Source organism: Capra hircus, chromosome 8 (assembly GCF_001704415.2).
Source record: "Capra hircus breed San Clemente chromosome 8, ASM170441v1, whole genome shotgun sequence".
Lineage (NCBI taxonomy): Eukaryota > Metazoa > Chordata > Mammalia > Artiodactyla > Bovidae > Capra > Capra hircus.
In genome coordinates this window covers 5,500,612-5,508,913 of record NC_030815.1, presented here as the reverse complement: position 1 = coordinate 5,508,913, position 8,302 = coordinate 5,500,612, and positions in this window count along the sequence as shown.

Sequence of the window (8,302 nt, the reverse complement as noted above, 5' to 3'; positions counted from 1 at the left end):
TGCAAAGAATTGGACACAACTGAAGCAGCTTAGCTGCACCATGCAGTGAAAGAATATTTACATAACAAGGGAAAGGGACTTTCTTTAATTCTAAAAACCACCACAGTACACAGGAGAGAACAGGAAAACAAACATGGTGCTTTCTGTCTAACACCTTGGCCAGGACACCCAGAGAACATGATGTTATCTTGACAGGCTTGAAACTCGGCTCTGCTGGGTCAGGAGAACCTCTAGGAAGAAGAGGGGCTTGAAGACTTGGGATAATGGTTATTCTAGTCACAGCTAACTCAGGACTAACTCTAGTCACAGCTAACTCATGGGACGTGTAAGGCACTTTGCACACATTGAACGTATGGAGTCCATTTAACAACCATCTGGGATGGGTGTGATTTCTTCTACTTTTTAATTAAGGAAACTGAGGCTTAGAGATGTGTAATGTTACATCCAGGTTCATGCAAGAAGGGAATGGAAGAACCAGGTTTGAATCTAGGACTGAGCCCCAAATCTCATGTTCTTTTTTCTGGAAACAGGGAGACAGAAAGGACTTATGTGTCCGTAACCATCTTCAGACATTAAAGGATTCTTGGTGGCCAAGAGAGTACGTTTCTGATATTCCAGGAGGTCAGTTTAGTACTTGGGAGTGGAATCGTGAAGGAAGACAGACTTAGTTTCAGAATTTATTGTTGTTGTTGTTTAGTTGCTAAGTCGTGTCCAACTCCTTGCAACCCCATGGACTTTAGCCTGCCAAGCTCCTCTGTCCCTGGGATTTCCCAGGCAAGAATACTGGAGTGGATTGCCAGCCAACGTGGATCAAGAGCCAGTTTCCATGAGAGAAGCTTCAGTGGTTCCCCTGAGAGTTTACAAGGGCCTTTCTTAGAAAACTGCCCTATTATTTTGAAGCTTCTAGGACCTGGTCAGAAATACATTCATTCTGAAAAATCAAAATACAGTCTCAAACCTCCACCATCAACACGATTGGAATAGAAGACCCATTACTTTCCCCTCCTTCCCCAACAAGCAAATGAACATCAGTCAACAAGAAATCTTAGAATCCATTGATTGTCCTACTTTGGGATTGTTTCCAGTAATTTTTCATATGGTCTTGTTGAGGGGTGTATATGTGTAAGATGTTTTTATTTTCAGATTTCCTCCTGTATTTTACTGCGTTTTTAACATTTTTTTTTATTACTGTGCAAACCTACTATACAGTACATGGGGACTCAGAAATTCATTTGATTTGACACATTTGTGAAAGCTAAGTCTAACTGAACTGATCTTTATTTATTTATTTATTTTTGGCCACATATCTCGAGGTATGTAAGATCTTAGTTGCCTGACCAGGAGTTGAACCTGAGCCCCCTGCATCGGAAGTGTGCAGTCTTAACCACTGGACTGCCAGGGAAGTCCCATTACTGTTTTATTAGGGGGAATAATACCCACTTCCTTTTACCATCATTTCCTTCCCAAATACACTTCCAGTTCCTTCTTTAGGACAGCAACTACTCACATAAATCAAAGATTCTCTGGGCAGAATATCTTCATCCTTGAGAGAGCGCAGCGGGATTAACATAAAGCCTCTGCCTCTGAGCAGAATGGAGAGATTGCAGGGCGGGGCGGGCAGCAGCCAGGCTGCCTTTGCCCCCCTCTCTGTACTCTTCTCTTCCTTTAGGTCAGGCCAGTTGGGGCCCCACGAACCCTCCCGTCCCCTGAGAATCCTGGGATGATTTTTGTTTGTTTTGTTTTTAAGAAATGTTTATTTTTCTGTTTTTATTTGGCTGCACCGGGTCTTAGTTGTGGCATGTGGAATATAGTTCTCTGACCAGGGGTTGAACCCAGGTCCCCTGCATTGGGAGCTCAGAAGCTTAGCCTCTGGACCACCAGGGAAATCTGCTGGGATGATTTTGGAACTGTAGCTGTTCTCCTCTTGATTTTTCATTCCCTAAACCAAAGATGCCTGAGACAAGACTGAGCCAGCACAGAAAGGAAATTCTGGATGAGGATGTGAGCTTTCAGTCTCTTGCAAACCATCTCCCTTTTCCTTGGATAAAGGTACCAGCCATTATCAGGAAGGAAGAAAGACTCAAGGTAAAAGGAAAGTTTGGTGGATCTGGATTCCAGGTAATTCTGTCATTAATAGCATTAATTATTTGGTAAACAAAGGTGAACACATACATATAGTAAAATTTGCTGAAAGATGTCTACCTAGATGAATATCTGCATCATGTACCTCTTGACCTATCTGTCCTGTTTTTATTTTTGTATTTATTTTATTTTTAATTATTTGGCTGCACCAGGTCTTAGTTCATGGCGTGGGAACTCTCAGTTGTGGCATGTGGGTCAGTTCCCTGACTGGGGATTGAACCTGGACCTCTTGCATTGAAAACACGAAGCCTTAGCTACTGGACAGCCAGGGAAATCCCATTCCTACTATTTTGGAAAAAAAAAAAAAAAACAACTATTATGTGCCTAATAGATGATCAATAAATTCTTGTTGAATAAAAAAAAATGATACCATTAGGGTGGTTTTAGTCTTTGAAATCTGTATCTTGAGAGGTGAAACCATCGTAAAACTGAAGTCCCTTCTGTTCAGTAGATCCATGGCTATTGAGAGGATAAATGGGAGAAATCTTTTAAGGTACTCAGCATAGGGCCTGACACTCAGTAAGCAGTGAATGAACATTAATCATCATTATTATCATTATTAATCTATAAATATACAGAATAAAAGGACATATGTATACAGGGAATTGTAACACTGATAAATACGAAAGTTGTTTGATTTTCGTTATCTGTGTACTTAAATTTTCTTGAGTTTTTAGATTACTGTGTATTGTTTTTTTCTGTTTCTGCACAGGTTTTAATACTTATAAGAAAATAAACTACGAAATACTACCCCTCTGTAGAAATATATGGGACATGGTTAAATGCTTCAAGTGTCACCAAGCTAAGCCTATTCAATTATTCTCTCTGTCAAAAGTGCCTTTATGTTTTAAACACATACAGTCTCTTTAGGAAACATGGTCACTATCTTATTTGGAGCCAGGCCCTCTGTTACTCTGAAGTCTGGATACGTGAGTCATTGTCGTTAGTCAGTGGATTGACAGGTACTTCTCTGAAGCGTGGGCAGAGCTTAGAATCTTATCCTAGAAGGTAAAGAAAAGTCTCATGTCAATAGAGTTGGAAACCTCTTGGTATCAAGTTGATAGTTCAGTACCTTAATGTGAACTATCTTCCAGAAAGTTACTCAAGTTCAAGGCAGTCCCTGAGGAATGAGTTCCGTTACTATTATACGAGGGCTTCCTAGGTGGTGCTGGTGGTAAAGAACCCGTCTGCCAATGCAGGAGAGTATGAGATACAGGTTCGATCCCTGGGTCGAGAAGATCCCCTGGAGGAGGGCATGGCAACCCACTCCAGTGTTCTTGCCTGGAGATTCCCACGGACAGAGGAGCTTTGGGCCACAGTCCATAAGGTCCCAAAGAGTGGGACACAACTGAAGTGACTTAGCACATCATTCTGTGGGCCAAAGAGTGAATTTGCATACATTCTCACGGAGTCCACAATGTCATTTGTTACTAGTTTTCAGACTCTTTCGGTTAGCTTTCCACCAGAATGGTTTTTTTTGTTAAAACAACACTTAAATTTAACTTCTGTTCACCTTTCTTACTACTTGCTTTTGTCTAGCATGATTTTTATGCCTTTAGGTGCCTATGAATTATTTATGCACCCATATGCTTTTCTTCCTACATCTCCCTACTGTGTTTTAAGTGAAAAGTTATGAAAGAATATTAAATAAGATGGGAGCAAAACCAAGAGAAATGTAATATAGTCCTGTGTGTGTACTGATAACGGCAGCTGGCAAGTGTTACTGGATTCAGCCAGGGGGAAAAAAAAAAACAACAAAAAACAAATATGAGATATTCTGTACCTGCCTTTGCTGGCTGTTCATTTTATATCACCCTAAGGCAAGATTATTTCCTAGAAGACACCATTCTGTAATAGAATCTGTTCTCAACTCAAATCACCCTAGCCCCCCTGCTCCACATGCCAGGTGATTTCACTAAATCATAATACATTTTGTTAGCAGTATGGGGGAAGAGGATTAATGAACGCTGGGTCATCTGTAACATCAGTGGGTAAATGACCAGGTTTCATTTCCCCAGATCAGAAGCATTTGCAAGTCAAACCCTGGTAGCCTGCAAAAAGGCAGACATTGCTAGACTCATATTTTACATTCATTTTAAGTCATAGATCTTTAGAGTGCCTTTTAAGTCCAGAGATACAATTATATATCTCCTTCCATGCTGTTGACAGGAGAAGAATTTTTCTGCCACACTTGCACTGTTCTATCCGAACATATCCGTCGATTCATATCCCTCACAGGTTTTTCTCAAAGACCCATCTCTCTTCATCTTCTCCAAAAGGCATAAAATGCATGCATTTTTTTCTGTGATGGAGAGACAGTTTTAGTCTGAAATCCCCAACTTTGCATTTTCATCTTCAAAATCTCTCTGCGGGGAGTAAGCTGCTTTCTTGGCTTTCAACTCGGGAAAAAAAAATGAAAATGGCGTTTCATGTCTAACGTGATTTTCTGTGTCTTTCTATCACCTAACACCTGTTTCTTTCTTCTGTCCTCATAGTCAGCCATACGATTTTTGTGTTAAAAATTACACCTCATCCATCACAGAGTTAGAGATCAGAAAAAGAGCCGATCAAGGCTGTTGGGGAAAAAACCATCTGCTGACTTTCAACTGGGTTCAAAGATGGTGCAAAGTAATACATTTTAGGTGGTTGTAGCATTAAGAAAACAAGACCGGGGGCATTAAGTCAACCACAACAAGCAATGAGTGATTTTTCTTTGTTCTAATACCTAAACCTGCTATAGTATATCTACCAAAATAATTTATTTCTTTTTCTTTAGTGGTGGAAGAAAACATGCTTGCATATAGGTCTTGTTGATCAGTCACCAGGTCAAGTCCAACTCTTTGCGACCCCATGGACTGCAGCACACCAGGCCTCCCTGTCCCTCGCCATCCCCCAGAGTTTGCTCAAACTCATGTCCATTGAGTCTGTGATGCCATACAACTATCTCATCTGCGAATGTAGAATGATCTCTGAAGCAGCTGTGCAGCAATGTGGTTGGGGGGTGTGTTTGCGGTCTGGAAATCAGGCACAGCCTTGCTATGTCATCTCTCACAATTCTCTGTTCTTGTGGTGTCCTTGGCACTGATTTCTCCTTTGCAAGACACTGCCTTTTATCTCCTACAGTAAATGTAGAAAAAAAAAATCATTGAGGCCTCTCATCAGAGTGTTTTCTTGTGTGTGTGTGCGTTCAGTCACTGAGTCGTGTCTGACTCTTTTCGACCCCCATGGACTATAGCCTGCCAGGCTCCTCTGTCCATGGAATTCTCCAGGCAAGAATACTGACATGGGTTGCCATTTCCTCCTCCAGGGGATCTTCCCAACCCAGGGATCGAAACCACTTCTTCTGTGTCCCCTGCACTGACAGGTGGATTCTTTGCCATTGTGCCACCTGGGAAGCCCTGTTTACCTGTATGATTAATTTTATTTTTAAGGAGCACAAGTTCATTTCCTTTCAGATATCAGCTATGTTATGGCTTCATTTCTCAGTCGCCATACATCTTCTACTTTAGCTACTGACATCACTCTCTATTAATGTTTGTCACACATATAAAAAAATTAGATCCTGAATAGCCAGTGCAGGCCTTCCTGTTTTTCTTTCATATCACGCCTGTTAAGCAGTTAATTTTAACTCCCTTCTTTGCTAGATTGATCATGTTGGAAGGAATACTTTCTAAACTTTTCTCCAGTGATGATGAAATGGACCAGAGTTAATAAATCTTGCCACGTACAGATTTTCAAAACTCCTATTGATCCACTGTTGCTTTCATGTTAAAGAGAGAATTGGAACCTCAGGGCTAAAACAAAACGACTCCAGGGCTGAGGAGGCCAGCTGGCTGCCCAGGGTGGTTGATTTCAGATGGGTTTCAGAGCATTGCCTCTGTGGATGATCAGTTGCACACTTACACCTGGGCATCCCCACCTTGGGGGTGGCTGGCTTGGGGCTGAAGGATGTGCGGGTCCTCAGGTCAACCTGGCTGGAGGGTAACAGTTATCCTTGCAGAAGTGCCCCCAGCATCCCCACAGGTCTGTGCCTTTGCCCACTGGTCAGACTGAAAGCATCTTCTAGTCCCTCCAAAGCCAGGTGAGAGAGGAGAACTCAGAGTGATTCATATGTGAATCTCATGGCTATGTCGTGACTTGTTTATCTTACTCCTCTGATGCAGTGACTTGCTCTGAGCACTGACGAGGGGATCCCAGCTTTGACAGCAGAAGCTATGTGGTTTCATGAACGTCCACTCCCATCAGTAGAGATCAAAATATTTGTATGAATTTTCTGCACTTGTCCAGTGTATGTGTTAGTTGCTCAGTCCTGTCTGACTCTTTTCAGCCCCATGGACTGTAGCTCACCAGGCTCCTCTGTCTATGGGATTTTCCAGGCAAGAATATTGGAGTGGTTGCCATTCCCTTCACCAGGGGAAGATCCCTTCCCGACCCAGGGATCAAACTAGGGTCTCCTGTATTGCAGGCAGATTCTTTACCATCTGAGCCACCAAGTAAACCCAGTCACATTATATATATGGGTACTTTTAGAAAAAAACAGAAATGTGAAAAAGTGGCTGGTCCGGGGCTTTCCTGGCACAAGCCGCCTGCTCAGGACTAAGGCTGGGATGAGATGGGCAGGAAGGTGGCCTGTCTGCCAGGACGTCCAGCCTCTCTGCTGCAGCCTTTTCATGCGCCATGAGGTTGAACCTGCAGCAGTTTTGGCCATTTAAGCAACCCTGGGGTGCAGGCTTTTTAGGAGGTGTGAGGGGCGTGGTGGCTAGAGAGACAAATCCTCTTCCCCAGCAGAGGAGTTGCCCATGTGAAACATGGTGCTTGCTTCTCTTTTCAGGGTTTTTATGAAATTGCTCATGGACTGACGGCATGATCAGTACTTTGTTTTGGTTTTGTTTTCACAATTTTTGACCTTCACAGCTCAAAGAGCTGGTCTCCTGTGTGCAGCATTCAGAGATCATTCCCGTTGTGTGTGTGTGTTTAAAAAGGTGTGATATTGCACGTATACCTGCAGCTTTCAGAAGGTCTCATATAAAAGTCTCATTTTATATTTGTGTTAAAGTCTGTTAATGCTAAGAGTAAATGCAAAGCAGGTGCAGAAAAGAGCCCACAGCAGTTCTAGCAGGGACAACACAGCAGTCGTGATTATAATGACCTAACAATTACGGGCTAGGAGAAAATGCTGCTACCCTTGGGAGACTGTTCTGAATCTTCATCACGCACAGGTGCCACAACTAAGCCTGCGTGCTCTGCCCCGCCTCACTCAGAACTGGAAACGCCCTGTGGACTCCTGTTTCCTCACCTCCTGGCCTGCTTCTCTGACCGAAGGAAACGACCCTGGGACTCCTGTAAGTTCTGGTGGCCTGCTATTACAACACTTCTTTCTGATAAGTGCCCTGTTGTTTGTTGTTGTTCAGGCGCTCAGTGGTGTCTGACTCTTTGCAACCCCATGGACTGCAGCACGCCAGGCTTCCCTGTCCTTCACCATCTCCCGGAGCTTGCTCAAACCCATGTCCATTGAGTCGGTGATACCATCCAACCATCTCATCCTCTGTCACCCCCTTCTCCTCCTGCCCTAAATCTTTCCCAGCATCAGGGTCTTTTCCAGGGAGTTGGCTCTTTGCATCAAGTGGCCAAAGTATTGGAGCTTCAGCTTCAGCATCAGTCCTTCCAATGAGTATTGAGGGTTGATTTCCTTTATGATTGACTGGTGTGATCGCCTTGCCATCCAAGGAGATCAAAGCTTAAGCTTAAGCTGTCCTCCCAGCTTAAGCCATAAGTGAAGTTGCATGTTTTTGTCAACTGTGCTCAAGTCGCATTTGTCTTTATTTCATAAAGTTATATTGATGATGTCTAGCATAATCCTTTTATGATCAGCACTGAAATACTTTTTTGGGGGAGAAGTTAACAAAACAGACTCAGAATTGGTGGAAAATCTTTTCAAAGACTCAAAGTGCCAATCAGTTTTTTTTTTTTTTTACCAATTTACAGGAGGTTCAACATGATGTTTGATTTCTTCTTGCCAAAGCTAACATTACAGTTCACTTTAATTCTCTCCTCCCCGCCTTTTAAAAAATTTGTATTGGATAAGGTTTTGGCTCCACGTGTGCTGTTCCTGCTTTCACGTCAAGGCTGTAATTACGTCTTTGTTTGTTCTGACTTGCAG